The following is a 26,595-nucleotide window of genomic DNA, read 5'->3' as shown; positions in this document are numbered from 1 at the left end:
GCCGGCATAGGCCTGATCCTGTACATCCCCCAATGTATAGGGTCGGACCTACGCCAGCAGTTGGACATCCCCAGATTGGAGAGAGTGCAGGCCAGGCTGAGGGATACCTTCCCCCCACCCTTGTGCATGAATTTTGTGCACTGGGCCACTAGTAAATCTAAAATGATAATGGGCTTCTTCAGTCCAAAGGCAGGACTGCTTTGCAGTAGAGTGTCTCCAGTGTTTCACAAAAATAAATAAGAGCAGCAGCTAACATCTTTTCAGCTTCTTGACCTCTCCACATTTTGTTGATTCTTCCTCCCATCTCATTTCCTCTAAGTCCTCTTGCATACCTGGTCTTAAACTCTTTGCTTCTTCATCTTTGTATTTTTTTTTTTTTTGGTCATAGCCAAAGAATTAGATATTTCTTCTGAGATTAGAAGAAATATCTTAGATATTGCTTAGATATTTCTTCCTGAGATTCTCCTTCATCTTTGATAAAATCTTCCATTTTGGAGTCATAGTTCTCATCTTCCTCCTCTTCATATTCTCACTGTCTTTTGTAACCACCAGGGAAGGGAAACCCTTGAGAACGTTGGGCAGATCTGTAGCCAGCTAAAGAAGGCTTCATTCCATTCATCTGTCCATTGGTGGGCCAGGTAATGATATTCTTAGAAGATATTGTTTCTGAGACAAAAGTGCATTTGGGTTTATGGGGAGATCTAAGCTACTAACTATTCACCCAGGTCCCAAGCTGCTGACTGGTCTTCTAGGGCCTGAACTGCTGACAGTCTGTCCAGCTGAAACTGTGCCACTTACTGATCACCCAGAGCCACTGACTGACCGCCTGGAGGTCACTGAGCCACTCATTGGTCATAGGTTATGTGGATTGTGTACAGGCCACCCAGAGTCACCAGAACTGACCACTGACTTCCTAGAACCACCTGGGCTACTGATGGGTCATCCAGAGGCACCTGTACTGCTGACTGTTATTCCAGGAGAATTTAAGTCATGGCCGGCCTCTTGGTCCCACTGATTGATTGCTCATGTCCTGAGCTGGAGCTGCCATTCTGGTGCCTGGGCACGGAGCCAGAACTAACCATAGGCCGAAGACTCCCTGTGATGGGCTGCCCAGGAGCTAGGCTGGAGCTGCTGCCTGACTGCCTGACACTTGGACTCTTAGCCTTCTGTGGGGAGACCACAGGTCCAGGTCTGGAATGGCTAGAATGGAGAGGAGATTTTTGGTTGTGTGCTCAGTAACAGATTTCTGACTCCCTTTAGCAGAAGTCTTTGGAACACTTGGTGAAAAGGTGCTCAAGTGGGTCTTTCCAGCACCATTGAAAACAGGCCTGACATGGTCCTTCTGAAGTGAGGCTTGGGAACAGTTGCTAGATCGTACTTTGGTCCTCTCTCCTGGCATGGATTTGGATGAAAACAAACCTAAATGTTTCTTATTATCTGTGCTGGGTCTGGGTTTCTTCTCAGCATGAGGAAGGGGAGTACCTTTGGGAGAAGGATGCTTGTCCCTGGAAACTCTGCTAGGTTTTGGGCCCATACTTTCTGTATGAGAGGGTACCATTTTGGTCAGAGGTAGTCCTGCATCTGCTTCAGGCTTCTTTTTCATATGTCTTCATTCAAGAAGTTTTCACTCCCTAAGTTCTTGTGCAATCATAGGCCACTTTTCTGTGTTTTTTTTTCTACTAACTTGATTTCCACTGGTTCATACTGTTGGAAGCTAGCCATTGTCTTCCCTATCAGAAAAGTGTAAACAAGGAATGCAGAAGGCTCATGAACCTTGAGCTCTGGCAAGGGCCAAAGCTATGCATTGATTGTTTAGTTGAGACAATGGTGGCTCAAGCAATTTCCTGACGAAATAGTCTCAAAGTAAATCTTTAATAATATTTACTGACCTTTAAGATAGTCTTTCTGTTACCAGAATTGCCTGCCTAAGGGCAATATGTGTATCTAAAATTGAATAAAAGGCTATCAGGGCCTGGGCACCAGTGAAGTCCTTGCCCTTGCATTGGACTCTCCGCCTGGCCCCCCATTATTTCCAAATTATTATTTCTTGTCTTGTCTCATCATTTGACCATGGCCCTTCTCCAGATCCCAAACCCTGAGCCATGCGGGATGTGGACTCTCACATCTGGCACCTCAAATGATGGATGTCTGGAAAAAAAGATTTGCCTGGAGCAGAAAAACAAAGTTTCACCAGCAAGGTGGGGAAAAAGAATTCACTGGATAGGTGGGGAAATTCGCCACGTGCAAAGCCCACAGCCAGCTGCAGAAGTCGAGATCTGTAAGTAGGATGGGAACATCTTTTTTTTAGCCAGGCTAATGGGGCAGAATTTGTCAAAAGGGGAGAAGCTTTACTGTAGACTTTTGGTTTGCATGCTTAAGGATAAAGGAATTAAAGTGTCAGAAGGTATTCTCTTACAGTTTTTGGATGTTATTATAGAACATAATCCCTGGTTTCCTGAAGAAGGTACATTAGATGTTGAATGTTGGGAAAGAGTTAGAACTTGAAAAAAACCTCAGCAGCAGGGGAAAGAATTGTCTCCAAATTGTTTCTCCTTGTGGAACATGGTATTGCATTTGCTAGAGCCTTATAGAGAAACAAAAGAGGATAAATCCCCTCCCCTTGCACTTTCCTCTCCTAAAGAGGAGCAAAAAGAAAAATTGGAGGAATGGCCTTCATGGCCCCCTCCACCTCCATGTCCTAATCCTGAAACATTTAATTCACCATTAATAGAATCACCTATGCAAAGAGCTATCCGAGAAGGATTAAAGGACATGATGGTGGAGGACCAACTTGTTTTTCCTATTATACAAGTAGCTGACCCACAGCTCCTGAATCATATAATAAGTCAGCATGAAAAAATTGACTTTAAAATGATAAAGGCCTTGCATGAAAGCATAGTCCAGAATGGTCCTATAGCTCTTTTACCAGAGAAATTATGACTAATATTTCTGAAGCATTCTTAGCTCCTTATGATTGGTATTCTCTGGCTCACGGAGGAGATTATTTACTATGGAAGGGAGAATTTTTGGAGAAATGTCAGGAGCAAGCCCATGCAAACTGCGGGCTGAATGCTCAAATAACTTATGAAATGCTGACAGGACTGGGACAATATAATGACATGCAAAATCAGCCAAATTATGTGCAACAGGCATACAAGCAAATTAGACTTTGTGGAAGAAGAGCTTGGTGGGCTTTACCATCAAAAGGGGACCCTGAGGGAGCTTTTAGTAAATGTATGCAGGGGCCTCCAGAGTCATTTTCTGACTTTATGGCTTGCCTCACTCAAGCAGTGAGATGACAGATTCAACATGAAACAGCAGGATACAATTTAATTCAGCAATTAGCTTATGAAAATGCCAATGCTGACTGTAAGAAATGCCTGACACCTCTGAGAAAAAATAGTACCATTACAGAAATAATTTGAGTATGTCAGAATGTGGGGTCAGGCATTTTTCAAGCAAACTTACTCGCTGCCGTTATAACAGTGGGGAATAAAAAGTGTTATAATTGTGGAAGAAGAGGACATTTTAAAAAAGAATGTAAGCAACCAAGAAGGACACAAGGTGGCGATCTAGGGAAAGACGTGAGCATTCTGCCTCCCAATTCAATCAACACAGATTAAACCTCTCTGTGTCCTAGAAGTCAGAAGGGAAACCATTGGGTTGGTTAATATAGATCGAAATTTCATAAAAATGGTCAGCCATTAGATCAAGACATAGAGAATGGCCAACCACAGGGAAACGGCCACCCAGCCCCATCATCAATAGGGGAAATTTGCCCTGCAAGGCCCACAATGGACTCCTTCATCTGAGCCACTCCAGGGAGCGCAGGCCTAGTTCTTAACAGTACTATAGCAGTCACTTTGACCCCCGATATGGCTCGGCAAGCTGTTCCCACAGGAATCTGAGGACCTGTGCCACCAAGAACTTTAGGATTAATCTTAGGGAGAAGTGGAAAAACTCTGAAAGGACTAACTGTTCTGCCTGGAGTCATAGATTCAGTCCGTGAGGGAGAAATTAAGGTCATATTAGAATGTAATCATATTATGCAAATTACTTCAGGACAAAGAATTGCTCAGATACTACTTCTACCTTTTATTCAGCAAGGCGAAGCTATAAATAGGAAAAGAGGAACACAAGGATTTGGAAGCTCAGATATCTATTGGATAGATGAATTAGCAAAACCCACCTTAGATTAATTTAAGAATAGAGAGAAAACGGTTTAAAGGTTTAATAGACACTGGAGCAGATGTCAGCATTATCAGCAAAGAATTCTGGCCTCCAAGTTGGTCCATGGTAGAAGCTATAAGCTCTATCATGGGGGTCAGAGTTCCTGATAATACACAATGCAGTGCTGCAGTGTTAAGGTGGCAAGATGAAGAAGGACAGACAGGACGGTTTCAGCCTTACATAGTCTCTGGGATTGCAGTCAATTTATGGGGCCGAGATGTTTTAGAAGGTTTAGAAGCTTGTATTATTACTGGCAAAGGACAGCAGTTAATAACTCAGATGGGATATCAGACTGGTCAAAGCTTAGGAAAAAATAATCAGGGAATTAAAGAGCCCATCCAAGCCAAAGGAAACTCAGGAAGATGAGGATTAGGATATCAACCTTTTGAGGAGTGGTTACTGCTCAATCTCCTCACCCTCATGCACATCCTATACAATGGAAAGATGATAGACCTATATGGGTGGATCAGTGGCCATTAACCAAGGAGAAATTAGGTCATATTCATGAATTAATACAGAAACAAATAGAGCATAGAGCCTTCCAATAGTCCTTGGAATACACCTATATTTACTATACCTAAGAAGGCAGCAGGAAAATGGCAATTGTTACATGATCTTAGAGCGGTTAACACTACTATGCACACCATGGAAGCTTTACAGCCTGGACTCCCAGTGCATTTGCAAATCCCTCTAGATTGGTCTCTTATAGTAGTAGATCTTAAGGATTGTTTCTTCACCATTCCCTTGGCACCTCAAGATAAACAGAGATTTGCATTTTCAGTGCCAGCTATTAATAATATAAAACCCATGAAAAGATATCAATGGAAAGTTTTGCCTCAAGGAATGGCCAATGGCCCCACCTAGTGTCAAAAATATGTAGCTCAAGCTGTTCAGCCTTTAAGGGGCAAATATTCCCAATATAACATTATTCATTATATGGATGACTTGCTCTTAGCAAGTTCATGGGAAGAGCAGACTTTAGCAATCTAAAAATTGCTCTAGAAAAGGTACAGAAAGAAACGCCTTTCAAATATCTGGGAATCATAATTGAAAACCAATGTATTAGGCCTCAAAAGGTGGAAATAAGATTGCCTTAAAACTTTAACTGACTTTCAAAAAATATTAGGGGACATTAACTGGTTAAGACCTTATCTGAAAATCTCTACAGGAGAAATGGCAAATTTATTTAATATACTTAGGGGTGACTCTAATCTTTCCTCATCCTAAACATTAACAGATGAAGCTAGGAAGGAGTTGCTAAGAATTGAGCAGGCAATCTCCTCAGCCCAAGTAGCATGGGTAGAGCCTGAATTGCCTTTATTGGGACAGATTAACCCTACTGCAAATAGTCCCACTGGAGTCATCTTCCAAAAAACTCTCCTGCTATTATTGAATGGGTCCACCTAGGGCATCAATCCTCTAAAACGGCAGTTACATATATAGAACTTATGGCTCAGTTGATACCTCAACTTAGAAAGCGCTGCAGGCAGCTTAGAGGAGAAGAACCCCAATGCATTTACCTTTCCCTCATTGGGAAGCAATTAGAAATATTATTTCAAACTGATTTGAATTGGCAAATTGGACTAAGTGGATATTCAGGGGAACTTAGTTGTCACCTATTAAAAGACAAATTACTACAATTTTTATATTATACCCCCTTATTATACCAAAAAAATGCTAGGCAGGAACCTATTCCTGGAGTATTAACTGTTTTTACTGATGGATCATCGAATGGTAAAGCTGCCTATCATACAATGAATTCAGACCGAGTCATACTGACTAGTCATACTTCTGTACAAAGAACTGAATTAGAGGCTATTAAGGCTGCATTGCAGGTGGGCCTAGTGAATAGAATTGAAACTGCTCGGTTAAAATGGCTCAGTGACCACAGTGACCAAAGTTTATTTTTTACTATTTAAACAAGTTCAGCAGATTGTACACTCACATCAGGGCTCACAGTATACTGCCTGGCCGGCTAACAAAAGGAAATGCACATGCTGATCAATTGGTTGCTTTATCAAAACAGGCCTCAGAATCTCATCAGCCTGCCAATTCTCGATCACTCGACAGCAGGCAAAACAGATTATCAGAGAATGTCCCACTTGCATGTTACATCTACCTCAAGGGCCTAATACAGGAATTAACCCTCGAGGATTGATAAGATAACATATCTGGCAAATGGATGTCACACATTATACTCCTTTTGGACACCTTCGGGCATTGCATGTCTCTGTATATACCTTTTCAAAGGGCCTATGGGCTACTGCATCTACAGGGGAAATGGCAAAACAGGTTATTAATCATTGCCTAGCTGCTTTTGCTGTCATGGCAATTCCAAAAATCATTAAAACTGACAATGTACCAGCTTACACAACCTGTCATTTCCAGCAATTTTGTAAAAAGTGGAAAATTCAGCACATTACATGAATACCATATAATTCACAGGGACAGGCAATTATAGAATGCCAGCATCATAGGCTAAAATCCCAACTTGAAATACAGAAAAGGTGGAATATGGAGAAATTGCCTGTAGGTAGACTACACTAAGCCTTAATTACTTTAAATTTTTTCACTTGTGATGCCAATGGCAAGAAACCCATGGAAATAAACTGGTGTCAGAATAAGCCAAAGGAAAATGGTCTGGTTAAATGGAAAGATCCCGAGTCTGGTTTATGGAAGGGCCCCAACCCCCGTTAACATTTGGTCAAGGCTACACTTATATATTTCCAGAAAATTTCTCGAAGCCCATGTGGATTCCCACAAAAATATTAAACTTCAACATGGATCCGAGGGAGGAACTGTCCAGGTTCATGAGGACCTTGCACCTGGAGCCATGCCTTACAGCTGCAGACAATCAACTACCCCAGCCGCAGATAGCAGCAGCCCCAAGCAACCCACTGAAGATAAGGAATGGGAGGGGGACGAGACAAATAGCCCAGAGGTCACCTGCGGGATGGTGAAGAAGATGGTCCAGAAAGCTGAGAGAATTTCTGAGGAGACCAGAACCCCAAGAACGCCTGAGAACATCTTTCTTGCCCTGCTAGCAGTCATCAGCTGTGTGGTAATGCTACCGGGGCAAATGGGGAAGTATTTTGGACTTATGTTCCTGACCGTCCGTGGGTAGGCACCTTACATGGGCTGATCCCCCACCTAATGTAGTCACCAATAACACCAAACACCTTGGTCACCCAGGAGGACCAGGGTGGGGCAAGGAAGTATATGGGCAAAGTATAATTACATGGGTATCACTGCCTAGCTTCCCTTTTGTATGACACAGAACCAAACCACAGCTCCTTTGTGTGTAAAATTAAAAAGAGGCTTCTGGCTAACATGGACACCAAAGGAGGGGGAAGCAAAAGGCCAAATACATCTACTATCACTACTTGCTCTGGGGAGAGGTTCAGAAAATGTAACTTTACTAAGACACCCCCCCACACTAAGCCGTTATGTAAAGTCTTATGAATAGCACCCCACCGAGGAAGAAATTAATTGGCAAGACTATTATAGTGACCACCCCACCAGCAGCAAACTTAATAACAGTTTTTCCTTTGTGGATTGGAGCCCCTATGGGTTTGCATATAGTAACAATCGCACCCTAAAATGGAAGGGGAATGCATCCTATCTATATGTTGAAGCTAATCACTCCATTTCATGGCATGGAGGAGGATTTGTTGGATATCAATTTCAACATGACAATTGGCCCCTAAAAAATACATAATGGAAATTAGCTGCTGCACTTGCACCTATTAAATAGTATAGTTTTAACTATAGCTCAGATAATTCCATTCATACCTTATGGGGAACTCCCAATAAGACAGTATTTGCCACTACCTGTGTATTTGATCCATTTGTACTCCTCTCACACCCCATCCAGATGCACCTTAATATTACAAGCCATCTGTATGAGGTGTCATGCACAGGCTGCACACTATCCCATTGTATTAATTTTACATTCCAAAAGGATTCCCTCATGATTTTAAAACAACCGGCTTTCGCTTAGTTTCCTACTAACATAACCGAGCCTTGAGAATCTCATCAAACCTACTAACTGTTACATGATCTGGTAAAAATCTTAAAAAGACAAAAAAGATTTCCTGGAATGTTAATTGCAGGACTCTTTGCCCTCATAACATTACTTACTTCTGTGGGCATTGCTGCTTCATCCATGGTGCAAACTGTTCAAACTTCTTAGTTTGTACAACCAGTCTATACAAAAAAGAATTAATAGCCAGTTTGAGATAGAATTATCAGCATTAAAGTCTACAGTCTTGTGGATGGGTGATAAAATCCACAGCTTAGAGCAAAGAATATCTTTGTAGTGTCATTATAATTTTTCCCAGATTTGTGTTACACCCCCCCACCACCACCACCCCGCCCCAGTTCTATTGGGAATCAATAAAAAATCACCTTGGTGCTTGGGGTAAAGATAACACAACCCTTGATATATTGTACAATTATCCCAGGCAAACTTATAAACTAATTCTTTAGATGCCTGGCAGAACTTTTAAAAAGACATGAAAGAATTTAATCTCTTCCACTGGATCTCCTTACATTTGCCTCTCAGCATAACGACTATTGCTTGTCTCATTTTTTATTCTTATGTTTATTTCTAGTCTGCAGATGTGGAATGAAGAGTTTTAAAAGGACTTGAACCCTGCAGGTGGCATTCACTTTTCAACATTTATTAAGAAAAAGAGAAGGGGGAGATGTTGGAAGCTACCCATTGCCTTCCCTATCAAAAAAAGTGTAAACAAGGAATGCAGAAGGCTCGTGAACCTTGAGCTCTGGCAAGGGCCAAAGCTATGCACTGATTGTTTAGTTGAGACAATGGTGGCTCAAGCAATTTCCTGACCAAATAGTCTCAAAGTAAATCTTTACTAATATTTACTGACCTTTAAGATAGTCTGTCTGTTACCGGAATTGCCTGCCTAAGGGCAATATGTGTATCTAAAATTGAATAAAAGGCTGTCAGGGCCTGGGCACCAGTGAAGTCCTTGCCCTTGCGTTGGACTCTCCACCTGTCCCCCATTATTTCCAAATTATTATTTCTTGTCTTGTCTCATCATTTGCCCACAGCCCTTCTCCAGATCCCAAACCCAGAACCATGCGGGACATGGACTCTCACATCATATTGCTTTTTCTCAGCCAGCCTGAGTAGGTCAGTGAAGTTCATGATGGTGGGGCACTTTTAGAAGGGACCTTTGGTTTACTTTCAACTTTGGGAGGAGGTTCTTGCTCTGATGCTGCTTGATTGTATTCTAAGAATTCTTCCATTTCATACTCTTGGTCTTTTCCCTGACTAGTGGCTTTCCATTGCCTGTCTTTTCTTTGACTTTTCCTCAACAGGAATCCCATTTAACCATGGAAATTGTCCTTTGTCCTCTTGGCCATAGCTCTTGCTTTCTTCTCATGTTTTAGCTCAATTCACTTTTTCACTACTTCTTCTTTTCTCCTTTTTTTCTCTAAGGCTTTTTGTCCGAGCTCCTCCACTTTTCTTCTGAGAAAAGCTTGTATGCTGCTGATTGGACACCCTTAACTTGGGGTCTTTTTTGGGAGGACCCATTGCTAAACTATACCTATTCGGTATGCTATTGGTTCCTTGTCCTTTAGAAGCTATCATGAGAATTTCCCTGAAATCCATCTTGACTGAACTGGATAAAATAGGCCGGCTCTCGGAGAGGAATGAAAGCACATCTTACCTAGTGGCCAGCTGCAGCCAAATGAACTGGCTGGCTGCCTCTTTCCTGCCTCTACTCAGTACAACCAATTCCAGCATTGTCCAAGGCAGTCTGCCTGCCCCCTTCCTCAAGCAGCCTATACCCTTAGAAGTCCAATGCTGCGCTCCCACCTTTGAAACTTTAAATAAAAACTTTACACCCACAAGATAAATTAGTAGATTGTTCCACTTTCATTGACATAATTATTCAGTTGAGAATAAGTTACTTTAGTTTAATTGTTAAATCTCAGTTCAGCCTGGCTGGTTTGGCTCAGTGGACTGAGTATTCTCTCAGGCACCAAGAGTTTGCTGGTTTGATTCCTGGTCAGGGCACATTCCAGGGTTGTGGGTTCAATCCCCAGAAGGGGGCATGCAGGAGGCTGCCGATTGAAGTGATATCTCTACCTCATCAATGTTTCAGTCTCTCTCTCCCTTTCCCTTCCTGTCTCTCTGAAAATCAGTATTACCATATATTTTTTAAAAATCTTTGTTCAGGAAATGGTGATAGACATGTACTCCCAAAATGTCTGAATACTTGCTTATATGGTGAAGAAACAAAAGTTCATATTGATTTTTTTTGCTAACAATCAATAATCTTACTCATTTCATATTTTTAAATTTATTTCAGAGAGAAAGAGAGAGATAACATGCATATAAATACATATCCTTTAAAACAGTACATGAAATATATAATCAAAGAAAATGTACAATGGAAACAAAATATAAGATGCCTAGGAATGATCTTAACAAAAATGTGCACAATCTGTATTAATAAAATTTTTAAATGCTACCCAATAACTGACACTTGAACAACTGGACAGTAACATCATATTCTTGGGTAAAAAAAAACAACAACAACAAACCATAATGATGTCAATCTCCCAATGTTGATTATAAATTTATTATGATTTGATTAAAATATCAGCAAGATTTTTAAGACCAAAACAAGCTCATTTAAGTTCACATTTTAAAATGAAAAATGTAAAAGAAAATTCTGGCCTGGCCAACATGGCTCAGTGGTTGACCCATGAATAAGGAGGTTACCGTTTGATTCCTGGTAAGGTCACATGTCCTGATTGCAGGTTTGATCTCCCTAGTGGGGAGCATGCAGGAGACAGCTGATTGATGATTCTCTCTCATCATTGATGTTTCTCTGTCTCCCTCTCCTTTCCTCTCTGAAATTAATAAAAATATTTTTTAAATAAAATTCTGAAAAAAAATGAATGAATGAAAGTTACCCAAACAGATAGTATAATGTATCTACACTAATAAAAGAGTAAGATGCAAATTGACCATACCTTTGTGATGCACACCAGCCAATCAGGAGTGAGTATGCAAATTAACCCAACAAAGATGGCGGGTTAATTTGCAGGCACCGAGCAGCCAGAGGTGGGGTTGGACACTTGCATCATTGCCATGGTGATGATGCAGGTGTTCTGCACTGCCCCAGCCATGCTGGGCCTCTGGGGAGCATGGCAAGGCAGAAAGGTGGCTCCAGGCCAGAGCGAAAAGGCAGCTCCAGAGCGAAGGTAGTGCTGGCTTCCAGGGCAAGGAAGGCCCATTCTTGCACGAATCTTCATGCATCAGGCCTCTAGTTGTGTTATAAAGCTACAGTAATTAAAAAACTTGGATAATGTCCTGTGAATAGATAAACTGATGGAACAGAAAACAAAGTTCAGTAATAGACTCAAATACATATGGAAATTTGGTAAAATAAAAACATCTCCTTAGGTCAGTGGGAAAATATGCATTATATAATAAAGAGTGTTGGAACAACTGAATGGGGAAAAATATTGAACCAAAAATTAACTCATTTTACTCATAACTAATATAAAAACTGAAAGCTACCGAAAACCTAAGGGTACAAAGATATCAAAAGTGAACGAATGGAAAAAAATATATTAAGCAAACGTAAACCAAATAAAAAGTATATGATAACACAGGAGACTTGAAGACAAAAAGCATTACTATAAATAAAGAGCACTTCATATCAATAATTTCATTTTACCAGGAATATCCAAATTCACAAGCACTTCATAACATGAAATTAAAGTACATAGAGGAGAGCTACAAGGGAAACTAGATACATTTATAATCGTAATAAGTTTAAAACACCGCTCTCATTCAGAGACAGAGCATACCTCTTTCAGAACCAATAGCCCCACACAAAGACTTCAGTAAGGATGTAAAGCACTTCAACAACCTGAGCAGCAAACTGCATTCAACAATCAGATAACCCACTGTACCCAACAACCGTTCCTGCTGAAAGGCACTAAGGTATTATTCCCAAGTCGCACATGCATACAAGTCCTTTGATTGATCTCTCCCCTTCCCCTCACCCTCCCCTGCCTTCCCTCTGAGGTTGGACGGTCTGTTTGATTCTTCTAAGTCTCTGGATTTATTTTTGTTCATCAGTTTACTTTGTTCATTATATTCCACAAATAAGTGAGATCATGTGATATTTATCTTTCTCTGACTGGCTTATTTCACTCAGCATAATGCTCTCCAGGTCCATTCATGCAATTGTGAATGGTAAGAGTTCTTTCTTTTTTACAGCTACATAGTATTCCATTTTGTAAATGTACCATAGTTTTCTAATCCACTCATCTGTTGATGGGCTCTTAGGCTGTTTCCAAATCTTAGCTATTGTAAATAGTGCTGTTGTGAACACAGGGGTGCATATAATTTTTCTGATTGGTGTTTCTGATTTCTTTGGATATAGTCCTAGAAGTGGGATTGTTGGGTCAAATGGGAGTTTCATATTTAAGTTTTTTAGGAAATTCTATACTGTTTTTCACAGTGGCTACACCAATCTGCATTCCCACCAACAGTGCACGAGGGTTCCTTTTTCTCCACATCCTTGCCAGCACTTGTCATTTGTTGATTGGTTGATGATAGGAAAGTTCTTAGTTTTAAAAGTTCTGAAATTCACTCCTAAATAGCATTTCATTCAGCACTTAGAGATGCTCCACTATAGCCACCCCCTTGTCCTGCTGACCTGCACTGAGGTGCTACTTCCAACATGCACACGAGATGGCAGTGGAGGAGCATTTCAATTATTTTTCAAGTGAACCTGCTGGACTATGAAGCAGGTTTCAATTAACTTCAAAGAATTGAAATTATATACAATATGTTTCTTGTCATTGTGGTTAATCTAGAATTCAGGAACTGAAGTACCTAGAAACTCCTTATATTTAAAAGTTGTCAAATACACTTCTAACCCCAAAAATACATCACAATTCAAGTTAGAAAATAAGTTGAACTAAATGATAATACCACATACCAAAACTTATGAAAAAATGTGCACCCATAAATGCACATACTAGGAATAAAAGTTGAAAATTTACATGTTTTGCATCCATATTAACAACCTAAAATAGTAAATTATATAGAGACAAAACAGAAGAAAGGAAATGTGCACACATAGAGATGTCTGAAGGGAGATAAACTTAAAATGATAGCAGTTTTTTTTTTAACTCTTGGGGTAGAATTTTGAATTAACTCTATATTTTATTGCCTAAGTAAACTGCACACAGAAAACCATTTTCCTTTTAGGAAAAATGTTGTAGAGGAAAACATGGGATAATCCTTGATAATAAAGAGGTAATATGCAAATTGACCATCACACCCTCACACAAGATGGCCATCCCCATGTGGTCATAAGATGGCTGCCCCATGTGGTCATAAGTTGGCCCCGCCCATGTCATCCACAAGATGGCCTCACCCATGTGGTTACAAGATGGCCACCACCATGTGGTCACAAGTTGGCCATGCCCAGTCATCACAAGATGGCCGCCACAAGATGGCCGCCACAAGATGGCCAGAAGGGGAAGGCAGTTGGGGGCGATCGGGCTGGCAGGTGAGGGCAGTTGGGGGAGACCAAGCCTTCAGGGGAGGTTAGTAGGGGCGATGAGGCCAGCAGGGGAGGGCAATTGGGGGTGATCGGGCTGGCAGGGGAGCAGTTAGGCATCGATCAGGCTGGCAGGGGAGTGGTTAGGGGGTGATCAGGCTGGCAGGCAGAAGCAGTTAGGGGCAATCAGGCAGGTAGGCCGGCGAGCAGTTGGGAGCCAGCAGTCCCGGACTGTGAGAGGGATGTCCCAGATTGGAGAGGGTGCAGGCTGGGCTGAGGGACACCCCAACCCCCAGGGCATGAATTTCATGTACCGGCCCCCTAGTCCTATATTATAAAAGGCTAATATGAAAATCAACTGAATGGCAGAACGACTGGTCGCTATGATGCACATTGACCACCAGGGGGCAGACGCTCAACCCAAGAGCTGCCCCCTGGTGGTCCGTGTGCTCCTACAGTGGGAGAGCCACTCAGCCAGTAGCTGGGCTCAACACTGGCCAGTGCAGCAGTGCTGGCGGGAGCCTCTCCTGCCTCCATAGCAGTGCTAAGGATGTCCAACTGACAGCTTAGGTCCCTCAGTCAGACATCCCCTAAGGGCTCCTGGACTGCGAGAGGGAGCATGCTGGGCTGAGGGAACCCCCTTCCCAGTGCATGAATTTCATGCACTGGGCCTCTAGTTTATAAATAATAACCTAGACTGTTGTGATGGCAACACAAGTTTTTCCTTTGCTCACCAAGCCTGGTCTCTTAGACTAAAGAGAATAAAAATTCTTCCTAATTTTTTAGCCCAAAGTGGCTCCTTTCATAATTTGCACCTCTTCCTGTGCAATCCCAGCAGTTCTGAGAAAGGGAAACCCTAAAGCTTGGGGTCCCTGGAATCTACCTGAGCCTGGTTCTAAGATTTACAAGCAATGTTCTTTTTAACACAGAACAGATTTCTCAGGGTTTTCATTTTGTAACTTGGAAAAAAAACCCTTTTTTTTGGTTAATCCTCAACCTGAGGATATTTTCTCTATTGATCTTTTAGAGAGTGGAAGGGAGGGAGGTAGCAGGAAAAAGAGAGAAAAATCAATGTGAGGGAGACACATCAATTGGTTGCCTCCTGTACTCATGGGGTATCAAACCTGCAACCCAGGTACATGCCCTTGACTGGGAATCAAACCTGCAACTCTTCCCAGTGCGGGCTGACCCTCTAACCACTGAGCAGCACCAGTCAGGCCAAATTCTCCTGTTTTATAGTGTAGTTCATTCATTGCTGACAGTCCAAGCCTCAGCACCTTGGCTCTGCCTCCAGAGAGACTGTAAGATGGGACCACGCAGCTCAGGTAAGCAGTGCACTCCAGAATTCTGGTGTTCAGCCTGCAGTATATGCTCATGAAAAGTGGTCCCACATGAAATGCTCACTAATGGCCACCCCGTCTCTCAAATCAGAAAAAAATCCTGCTGGTTGTCCTGTATCTGTGACCTGCTGTTTGCCCCGTGTCCCAACACCACTTATTTTATAAGGCACATTTTCACAACTGATCTAAGGAGACATCTTTTGGTAACTTACTAAACCTTCTATTCTGTTCAATTAATTCACATACAAATGAATGTGAAAAACAATGAGGAAACATTTGGTATATAAAATGCTTTGGGAAATGGTAGAGTGAAGCATAATAGTAATTCCTCCTTTGGCAAACCTGCTATTTGAAATTCTCTGCTATTTATAGATAGTCCCTTGCTCTGTAAGTCAACTCTGTCATTTTTAGATGGTCTCTTATTCTGTAAAAGAACTTTGCTTTTTATCTTAAATAATAGGAAAGGTAAACTTAACTGCCTGACCTTCCAAGCTAGCCATCCTACGTAAGGGGCTAATACAATGATACTGATATGTACTCCCATACCAGGTGTCTGTATAGATATGATATGTACTCAAGGTTACAAGTTGTCTGTATAGATATGACAGGTGTTTGTTAGATATGATATATACTCAAGGTTACAAGCTGTCTGCAAAAATAACTTACACAAAGAACTAGAATGATATAAAAAGGGAATAGTCCTTCCTGTGATTGTTCAGAATTTGACAGAGGTATTCTGCTTTGAACCTGTGCAAAATAAAGATGACTTCTAACTAATTGACCCATTACAGTGTCTTGTCTAGCTCGCTGATTTATGATACAACATTTGGAGGCCCCAGCAAGATAAGAGACAGGTGCCTACCGGCACCTGGTCTCAGATGCCTGGATGGATGGTCTCGCCTGCCTGGCTGCCAGGCCATGAGGATCTCTAAGGGGAGGTACCACCTGATGAAGTACCAGGGCCCTGGAGATGCTTCTTGGTGGTGTTGACAGCCACACAAGGGACACCTGACATGCTGCTACATTCTTTATGAGTCATCAGAGAGAAAGCTGCCTGAGGTGAGTGAATTCAAATTCCACCTGTTGACCTGGCAGTAAGACTTTGGCCACCTGAGCACTTCTAGCTGTTCACTGGGCCAAGCCCAACCACTGGGTTCCTCACCACTTCTGGCTGTCCAGGTGGCCCCTCCCATTGATGACGTCGGCACTTCTGGCATGTTCCCGGGCCCCAAACCCTTGTCCACCTGAGCACTTCTGGCTGTCCACATGGCCCCTCACACTTGATGACATCAGCATTTCTGGCCGGTCAGGGTGCCCTAAGCCCTAGTCCACCAAAGAACTTCCGGTCGCTTCACCTGGGCTAGCCCATATCCTTGGTCACGTCAGCACATCTGGCTGTCCGTGTGGCCCTTCCCCCTTGATGATGTCAGCACTTCTGGCCGGTCACCATGCCCAAAGCCGATATCCACCTGAGCACTTCTGGCTGTTCACTGGGCCAAGCCCAACCAATCAGCTTTGTCATCACTTCAAGCTGCCAAGTGGCCCCTCACCTTGATGACAACAGCACTTCTGGCCCGTCCCCAGGCCCCAAACCCTTATCCACCTGAGGACTTCTGGCAGTACATGAGGCCCCTTCCCCTTGATGATGTCAGCACTTCAGGTCGGTAACCGGACCCCAAGCCCTTATCCACCTGAGCATTTCTGGCTGTCCATGTGGCCCCTCCCCCTTGATGACATCAGCACATCCAGCTGGTCACCAAACCCCAAGTCCTTATCCTCCTGAGCACTTCTGGCTGTCCACGTGACCCTTCCCCCTTGACGACATCAGCACTTATGGCCTGTTTCCGGGCCCCAACCCCTTGTCCACCAGAGCACTTCCAGCAGCTCACCTGTCTCAGCAGGTCCCGGGCGCCAAAACTTTAACCACCTGAGCACTTCAGCCTCTCCTCGTAGCCCCTCCTCCTTGATGACATCAGCACTTCCAGCCGGTCCCTGGTCCCCAAGCCCTTATCCACCAGAGCACTTCCAGGTGTTCACCTGGGCCAGACCATGTCCTTGGTCACCTCTGCACTTACGACTCTCCAGCTGGCCCCTCCCCATTGATGATATGAACACTTTAAGCTGGTCACCTGGCCCCAACCCTAGTTCACGTGACTATTTCCAGCTGTTCCCCAGACCCTTGTTCGCCTGACCAATAAGCTACACTGGCCAGCTACTTAGCTCCTAAAAAGAGGGGTGACTTCGCAATCTCTAGAAGTTGGCTTAAGGGCCTAACACCCACAGCCCCAGGACACCTTCTGCTCACAGATTGCCTCTTCCCCAGTGGGAGGGTTGCAAGCAGGGGGCCACCAGCAATCCTTTAAGACAACCCTGGGCCTCCATGAGCCCAGGGATCCCCAATGGTCTCCAACATGGGGGCATCTAACCCTGGATTAACCAGCGACTCTGATAGCCCTGCATGTGGGCTTTGAAATCCATGAAAAAGCAGTGGTGAGGTCTTGAAAATTTTTTCCATACTTGGCACAATGACCTGTCCCCTCCAGTGTCACTTATAGTTCGCTGCGAACTGAGGGCCAGATTTTAATTAATTCCTGGGGAACGTCCTTCCTTGAAGAGAGGTAGCTTCTTGCTGCCTTCCACAGTATGGACCACAGGAAGTTTGGGTGTTTGCGACCTCTTGGGATCCTCCAATGCATTCACCTGGCTCTACCAGCCTTTACACTTGACCACTTCCAGCTGTTGACCTGGCAGCAAACCGTTGTCCACCTGAGCACTTCTGACTGTTCACTGGGCCAAGGCCAACAACTAGGCCTCATCATCACTTCTGGCTGTCCACGTGGCCCTGCCCCTTGATGACGTCACCACTTCGGGCTGGTACCTGGCCCAAGTCCTTATCCACCTGAGCAGTTCTGGCTGTCCACGTGCTCCCTCCCCCTTGAGGGCATCAAAACTTCCTGCTGGTCCTTGGGCCCCAAACCCTTATCCACCTGAACACTTCTGGCTGTCCCAGTGGCCCCTCCCCCTTGATGACGTCAGCACTTCAGGCTGGTCACCGAACCTCAAGCCCTTGTCCATCAGAGCACTTCTGGCTGCTCACCTGGGCCAGCCCATATCCTTGGTCACCTCAGCACTTCCGGCTGTACACCTGGCCCCTCCCCATTGATGACATCAACACTTCCTGCTGGTCCATGGACCCCAAACCCTTATCCATCTGAGCACTTCCCACTGTCCATGTGGCCCCTCCCTCTTGATGATGTCAGCACTTCAGGCAGGTCCCGGACCCCAAGCCCTTATCCACCTGAGCACTACTGGCTGTCCCAGTGGCCCCTCCCCCTTGTTGACGGCAGCACTTCTGGCCCGAAATTGGGCACCAAGCCCTTATCCATCTAAGTGTTTCTGGCTGTCCATGTGGCATCTCCCCCTTGATGACATCAGCACTTCAAGCTGGTCACTGAACCAAAAGCCCTTGTCTACCAGAGCACTTCGGGCTGCTCTCCTGGGCCAGGCCATATCCTTGATCACCACAGCACTTCCAGCTGTCCATTTGGCCCATCCCCATTGATGATATGACCAGTTTAAGCTGGTCACCTGGCCCCAACCCTTGTTCATGTGACTATTTCTGGCTGTTCCCCAGGCCCTTGTTCGCCTGACCAATGAGCCACACTGGCCGGCTACATACCTCCTAAGAAAAGGGGTGACTTTCGAATCTCTGGAAGTTGGCTGAAGGGCCTAGCACCCAGAGCCCCAGGTCACCTTATGCTCACAGACTGCCTAATCTCCGGTGTGGAGGGTGGTAAACAGGGGGCAGTCAGAACTCCTTTAAGACAATCATAGGCATACATGAACACAGGGATGGACCATGCTCCCCAACATAGGAGCATCTCATTCTGGACTGACCTGTGACGCAGACAGCCCTGCCTCTGGACTATGAATTCTGGGAAAAATCAGTGTTGAGGCGCTGAAAACCCTTTCCATACTGGGAGCAAAGGCCTGCCCCCTCCATGGTCATTTAAATTTCGCCGCCAACTGAGGGCCATCTTTTTGCTTAGTTCCTGGGGAAAGTCCTTCTCTGAGGACAGGTACTTGCTGGCTGCCTTCCAGAGTATGGACCACAGGAAGTTGGGGTGTTTGCGAACTCTTGGGTTCCTCCAATGTGTTCTCCTGGCTCTACCAGCCTTTACACTTGACCACTTCCAGCTGTTGACCTGGCAGAAAGCCTTTGTCTATCTGAGCATTTCTGGATGTTCACTGGTACAGGTCCAACCACTCGACCTCATCATCACTTCTGGATGTCCATGTATTCCCTCCCTTTGATGACTTCAGTACTCCCGGCCGGTCCCAGGGCCCCAAAACATTACTGACCTGAGGACTTCAGGCTGTGCACGTGGCTCCTCCCCCTTGATGACATCAGGACTTCCAGCAAGTCTGCAGGCCCCAAGCCCTTGTCCACCAGAGCACTTCCAGCTGTTCACTTGGGCCAGCAAATATCCTTGGTCACCTCAGGACTTCCGACTCTCCACCTAGTCCCTCCCCATTAATGATATGAACACTTTAAGCTGGTCACCTGGCCCCAACCCTAGTTCACGTGACTATTTCCGGCTGTTCCCCAGGGCCTTGTTCGCCAGACTAATGAGCAACACTGGCCGGCTACTTATTTCCTAAGAAAAGGGATGACTTTCCAATCTCTGGAAGTTGGCTTAAGGGCCTGACACCCAGAGACCCAGATCACCTTATGCTCACAGACTGCCTAATCCCCGGTGGGAGGGTGGCAAGCAGGGAACTGCCAGCACTCCTTTAAGACAACCATGGGCATACATGAGCACAGAGACGCCCCATGTTCCCCAACATAGGAGCATCTCATTTTGGACTGACCTGTGACGCGGACAGCCCTGCCTCTGGTCTTTGATATCTGGGAAAAAGCAGTGTTGAGGCCCTGAAAACCCTTTCCATACTGGGAGCAAAGGTCTGATGCTCCAGGGTCACTTACAGTTCCCCGTGCCCTGAGGGCCAGCTTTTGCTTAATTCATGGGGAACATCCTTCCGTGAGGACAGTTACCTTCTCGCTGCCTTCCAGAGTATGGACCACAGGAAGCTGGGGAGTTTCCGACCTCTTGGGATCCTCCAATGCATTCACCTGGCTCTACCAGTGTTTAAACTTGACCACTTGCACCTGTTGACCTGGCAGCAAGCCCTGGTCTATCTGAGGATTTCTGGCTGTTCACTGGGACAAGCCCAACCACTCCACCTCTTTACCACTTCTGGCTGACCACGTGGCCCCTCCCCCTGATGATGTCAGCAGTCTCAGCAGGTTCCGGGCCCCAAACCATTAACCAACAGAACACTGATGGCTGTCCACGTGGCCCCTCCCCCTTGATGACATCAGGACTTCCGGCCCATCCCTGGGCCCCCAGCCCTTGTCCACCAGAACACTTCCATCTATTCACCTGGGCCAGCCCATATCCTTGGTCAACTCATCACTTCTGGCTCTCCACCTGGCCCCTACCCATTTATGATATGAATACTTTAATCTGGTCACTGGGCCCCAACCCTTATTCACGTGACTATTTCCCGCTGTTCCCCAGGCCCTTATTTGCCTGACCAATGAGCCACACTGGCCGGCTAAGACAAGGGGTGACTTTCCAATTACTGTAAGTTGGCTTAAGGGCCTAACACCCAGAGCCCCAGGTCACCTTATGCTCACAGACTGCCACTTCCCCGGTGGGAGAGTGGCAAGCAGGGAGCCACCAGCACTCCTTTAAGACAACCCTGGGTGTCCATGAGCCCAGGGATCCTTCATTCTCCCCAACATGGGAGCATCTCACCCTCGAGTGACCTGCGACTCTGAAAGCCCTGCATATGGTCCTTGAAATCTGGGAAACAGCAGTGTTGAGTACCTGAAAAACCTTTCCATACTGGGATCAAAGACCTGACTATCCATGGTCACTTAAATTTGTCGCAAACTGAGGGCAAGCTTTTTGCTCAATTCCTGGTGAACGTCCTTCCGTGAAGACAGGTACCTTCTCGCTGCCTTGCAGAGTATGGAACACAGGAAGTTGGAGAGTTTCTGACCTCTTGGGATCCTCCAATGCATTCACCTAGGTCTACCAGCCTTCACACTTGACCACTTCCAACTGTTGACCTGGCAGCAAGCCATGGTCTACCTGAGGATTTCTGGCTGTTCACTGGGACAAGCCCAAACACTCGGCCTCATTACCACTTCTGGCTGTCCACGTGGCCCCTCCCCTTGATGATGTCAGCAGTCTCAGCTGGTCCCTGGCCCCCAATCCTTAACCACCTGAACACTTAGGGTTGTTCATGTGGTCCCACCCTGTTGATTACATCAGCACTTCCGGCAGGTCCCGGGTCCCCAAACCCTTAACCACCTGAGCACTTCAGCCTGTCCATGTGGCCCCTCCCCTTTGATGACGTCATCACTTCCGGCCTGTCCTGGGTCCCAAGCCCTTATCCACCAGAGAACTTCAGGCTGTTCACTTGGGCCAGCCCATATCCTTGGTCACCTCAGCACTTCCGGGTCTCCACCTGGCCCCTCCCCATTGATGATACGAACCCTTTATCTGGATCGGGGCCACAACCCTTGTTCACGTGACGATTTCCGGCTGTTCCCCAGGCCCTTGTTCGCTGGACCAATGAGCCACACTGGCCAGCTAAGACAAGGGTTGACTTTCCAATATCTGGAAGTTGGCTTAAGGGCCTAACACCCAGAGCCCCAGGTCACCTTATGCTCACAGACTGCCTAATCCCCGATGGAGAGGGTGGCAAGCCGGGGCCGCTAGCACTCCTTTAAGACAATCATGGGTGTACATGAGCACAGGGATGCCCCAGGTTCCCCAACTTAGGAGCATCTCATTCTGGACTGACCTGCGATGCAGACAGCCCTGCCTCTGGACTTTGAAATCCTAGAAAAAGCAGTGTTGAGTCCCTGAAAATCCTTTCCATACTGGGAGAAAAGGTCTGATGCTCCAGGGTCACTTACAGTTCCCCATGCCCTGAGGGCCAGCTTTTTGCTTAATTCATTGGGAACGCCCTTCCATGAGGATAGGTACCTTCTTCCTGCCTTCCAGAGTATGGACCTCAGAAAGTTGGGGCGTTTGCCACCTCTTGGGACCCTCAAATGCATTCACCTGGCTCTACTAGCCTTTACACTTGACCACTTCCACCTGTTTACCTGGCAGCAAGCCCTTGGCCACCTGAGCACTTTTAGTAGTTCATTCCACCAAGCCAAACCACGGGGGTTCATCACCAATTTTGGCTGTCCACATGGACCCTACCATTGATGACATCAGCACTTCAGGCTGGGCCCCGGGCCCCAAATCCTTAACCACCTGAGCACTTCCGGCTGTTTACCTGTGCCAGACAATCACTTCCTTGGTCACCTCTGCACTTCTGACTCTCCACCTGGCCCCTCCCCATTGATGATATGAACACTTTGAACTGGTTACCGGGCCCCAACCCTTGTTCATGTGACTATTTCCCGCTGTTCCCCAGGCCCTTGTTTGCCTCACCAATGAGCCACACTGGCTGGCTACTTAGCTCCTAAGAAGAGGGGTGACTTCCCAATCTCTGGAAGTTGGCTTAAGGGCCTAACACCCAAAGCCCCAGGTCACCTTCTGCTCACAGACTGCCTCTTCCATGGTGGGAGAGTGGCAAGCAGGGAGCCGCCAACACTCCTTTAAGATAATCATGGGCATACATGAGCACAGAGATGCCCATGTTCCCCAACATAGGAGCATCTCATTCTGGACTGACCTGTGACACAGACAGCCCTGCCTCTGGACTTTGAAATCCAGAGTGGCAAGCAGGGAGCCGCCAGCACTCCTTAAAGACAACCCTGGGCGTCCATGAGCCCAGGGATCCCCCATGGGGGCATCTCACCCTGGAGTGACCTGCGACTCTTACAGCCCTGCCTATGGGCTTTGAAATCCGGGAAACAGCAGTGTTGAGGCCCTGAAAATCCTTTCCATACTGGGAGCAAAACCTGCCCCCTAAATGGTCACTTAAATTTCGTCGTGAACCAAGGGCCAGCTTTTTGCTCAATTCCTGGGGAACGTCATTCCGTGAGGACAGGTACCTTCTCGCTGCCTTGCAGAGTATGGAACACAGGAAGTTGCAGAGTTTCTGACCTCTTGGGATCCTCCAATGCATTCACCTGGCTGTATCAGCTTTCACACTTGACCACTTCCAGCTGTTGACCTGGCAGCAAGCCCTGGTCTACCTTAGGATTTCTGTTTGTTCACTGGGACAAGCCACATGGCCCCTTCTTCTTGATGAAGTCAGCACTTCCAGCTGGTCCCTTGTCCCCAAACCCTTATCCACCAGAGCACTTCTGGCTGTTCACCTGGGCCAGACCATGTCCTTGGTTACCTCTGCACTTCTGACTCTCCACCTGGCCCCTCCCCATTGATGATATGAACACTTTAAACTGGTTACCGGGCCCCAACCCTTGTTCATGTGACTATTTCCCGCTGTTCCCCAGACCCTTGTTGGCCTGACCTATAAGCCACACTGGCCGGCTAAGAAAAGGGTGACTTTCCAATCTCTGGAAGTTGGCTTAAGGGCCTAACACCCAGAGCCCCAGGTCACCTTATGCTCACAGAGTGCCAATGAGAAGGCTAACCCCTATTTTGTAAAACTACTGTTTGGAATTCTCTGCTGTTTTTTTTTTTAGACAGACTCTTATTCTAAAAAAAATAACTTTGCTTTCTAGCCTGCTTTAGCCTGCTTGAATAATGAGGAAGATAAACTTAGCTGTCTGACCTTGTAGGCCAGAGACTAGAGATGCCCATACTCTCAATGCCATGCCAGGTGCATTTTTTTAATTGGATAGAACTGTGTTGTTTTCAAGGCCAGAAGCAAGATAACCACTAAGTGCACATAGGGCTGGCTCTTTAATATAAAGGGAAGTTCTGCTTGTAGCCTTGCTTAGAATTTGAATTCATTTTCTCTAAGCCCACCGGTGAATAAAGTGTGACTCCAAACTCTCCGTTCATTGCTGGATTAGTCCAGTTCTCTGTAACATTATTCTTCCCTGACCGAGAAAACCAACCCATGCTTAGCTTTTTAGCCTCTGGTGAGTGGACCGAGTTTGGGGCCCGGTGGTGTTGGACAGGCCTCTGGAAAGCGCTGCTCTGCTGAATTAGCAGAATTAAACTGGGGGACTCTGGCACTCCTGGACCTCAGCCCAGGACCCAGCCAGCATCTGGAGAGAGCGGCCGGACACTTCTGGACCTGTTGACAGTATCGGTAAGGTAGGGGCCCCATCAGTTCAGCCCACTCCAAGTGAGTGGAAGGGGGAGCTTGATCACCTCCCTGGAAGCCATACGGCTTCCTCAGGCAAATTAATCAGGAATCAGGAATTGGGTGGATTGTTGTTTAAACTCTGAGTGAATGTCTGGTGAAAGTGTGTGAGTGTGGAGGGAGAGGGCCTGCCCTCTCCTCTCCTTTGTGTGGTTCCACGTCTTCGGTTACGGAGTCCAAGTGGGCTCCAACCTGCGGTTCCGAGATTCATCATATGGCATAACAGTGACTCACCCCCATGTGAAGTTGACCAGTCCCCGGGCTTATACGGGTGCACCTTAGCTAAGACGAATCTAAGCTCCCAAGGGACGCGGCCAGGCGGGCATCTGAGTGAGGATCTGTGAAAACAGGTCACCCCCTCCCTTGTCTGTCTCGTGCCACCAATCATCATGGGGTCGGGACAGAATAAACCCACAGTTCTCACTTGCATGTTGAAAAATTTTAAAAAGGGATTTGATGTGGATTATGGAATTAAAATGAATTCTGAAACACTGAGGAAATTCTGTGAAGTAGAATGGCCAGCCTTCGGGGTTGGCTGGCCCTCGGAAGGCTCTTTAGATGAAGGACTGGTCAGGGCGGTCTGGAATGTAGTCACAGGAGACCCTGGACACCCAGATCAGTTTCCTTACATAGACAGCTGGTTACAAATTGCTCAAACCTTGCTGCCTTGGGTCCAGTTCTGCGTGTGTAAGAAGGAACAGAGTAAGGTTTTAGTAGCAGGAGTGAAGAGGCAGGCAGGGCAGGAGCAGGCTAAGGAAAAACAGGTAGGAGAGGAGAAGCAGGTCCCTCAGAAGGAAGTTCAACCCCCTATTCTACAGGACCCCCCTGAGGAAGTCCCACCAGTTTTACCACCTCCATATGAGCCACAGGCAGCACCAAGTGCCCCCTCTGCTAGATTGGAAGGTCTGGAAAGTCTGGAAACACCACCTCCCTCCATCTCCCCTCAACCAGGCTCTCCAGAGCCCGTTGGGCAGCGCTTGCGTTCAGCTGATCAAGGCCCCAAACAACAGCCGGCATGTCATATGCCTCTCAGGGAGATTTGGGGTGCCCAAGTGATTGGTGAAGATGGGACCTTACAGGAAGGAAGGCCGATCTATTATTATCAGCCCTTTACCACAAGTGACATTCTGAATTGGAAGCAACACACCCCAGCTTATTCTGAAAAACCTCAGGCCATGGTAGATCTTCTAGAAATGATCTTCCAGACCCAGAAGCCCACCTGGGTGGACTGCAAGCAGCTCCTTTTTGCATTCTTTAACACTGAGGAGCGCATGAGAGTAATGACAGAAGCTCGGAAGTGGCTCCAGACCCAGGCCCCGGCAGGGACATTAGACACAAACAGATGGGCAAGGGAGGCCCTCCCCGATGAGGAACCTAATTGGTCCCCGAACTCAGAAGATGGAAAGACCAGGCTAGAAAAATATCGGCTGGCTTTCCTCCAGGGGGTCAGGGCCGGAGCCAAGAAGCCCACCAATATGGCTAAAATCTCTGAGGTTTTCCAGAAGCCTGATGAAAGTCCAGCAGCTTTCTATGAGACTGTGTGAGGCATACTGGATTTACACTCCCTTTAACCCTGAGGCCCCGGACACTCAAACCATGGTAAATGCTGCTTTTGTAGGCCAATCCCAGCCTGATATCAGGAGAAAATTACAGAAGCTGGAAGTGTTTGCAGGAAAAAATGCTAGTGAACTGCTAGAGATAGCCAACAACGTTTTCATCAACCGAGACAGGGCAGCAAAAAAGGAGGAAGAAAAGAGAATACAAAGAAGGGCCAATGTGATAGCAGCGGCTTTCAGAGGTTTGGGACCCCAGACAGCCCAAAAAGGGAAGCAAGAAGACAGATCAGGAGGGAAAAGAAGAGCAAGCTTGAGACGGGACCAGTGTGCCTATTGTAAGGAAACAGGGCACTGGAAAAATGAATGTCCCAAACGGCAGAGCAAGAAAATAGGGTCCCTTTTCCCACCCAGTCACTATCAATCAGAACCACCTGAAGCAGACCTTATTGGGCTGGCAACAGCTGACTCTGACTAGGACAGACCGGGCTCTTTTCAGCTGGGCCCCCACGAGCCCATGGTCAGAATGAAAAATGGGGGCCAGTCTGCAGACTTTACGGTTGATACGGGAGCGGAGCACTCAGTAGTCAC

General features: G+C 46.2%; 2 pseudogenes across 2 annotated transcripts; both read right to left on the bottom strand.

Annotated features, from left to right (window-relative positions):
* Window positions 1-249: 249 nt before the first annotated feature.
* On the bottom strand, window positions 250-849 carry LOC308241169 (protein SPT2 homolog; annotated as a pseudogene). The gene has a single exon. The product of its transcript is annotated as a protein SPT2 homolog (transcript).
* Window positions 850-9,292: 8,443 nt separating this feature from the next.
* LOC308241168 (protein SPT2 homolog) lies at window positions 9,293-9,871 on the bottom strand (annotated as a pseudogene). Its single transcript has one exon. The product of its transcript is annotated as a protein SPT2 homolog (transcript).
* Between the last annotated feature and the right edge of the window lie 16,724 nt (window positions 9,872-26,595).

The sequence above is a fragment of the Plecotus auritus genome (genome assembly GCF_963455305.1).
Source record: "Plecotus auritus genome assembly, chromosome: 2".
Lineage (NCBI taxonomy): Eukaryota > Metazoa > Chordata > Mammalia > Chiroptera > Vespertilionidae > Plecotus > Plecotus auritus.
The sequence above is the reverse complement of the archived record's forward strand: the minus strand, read 5'-3'. Positions and strand labels throughout refer to the sequence as shown.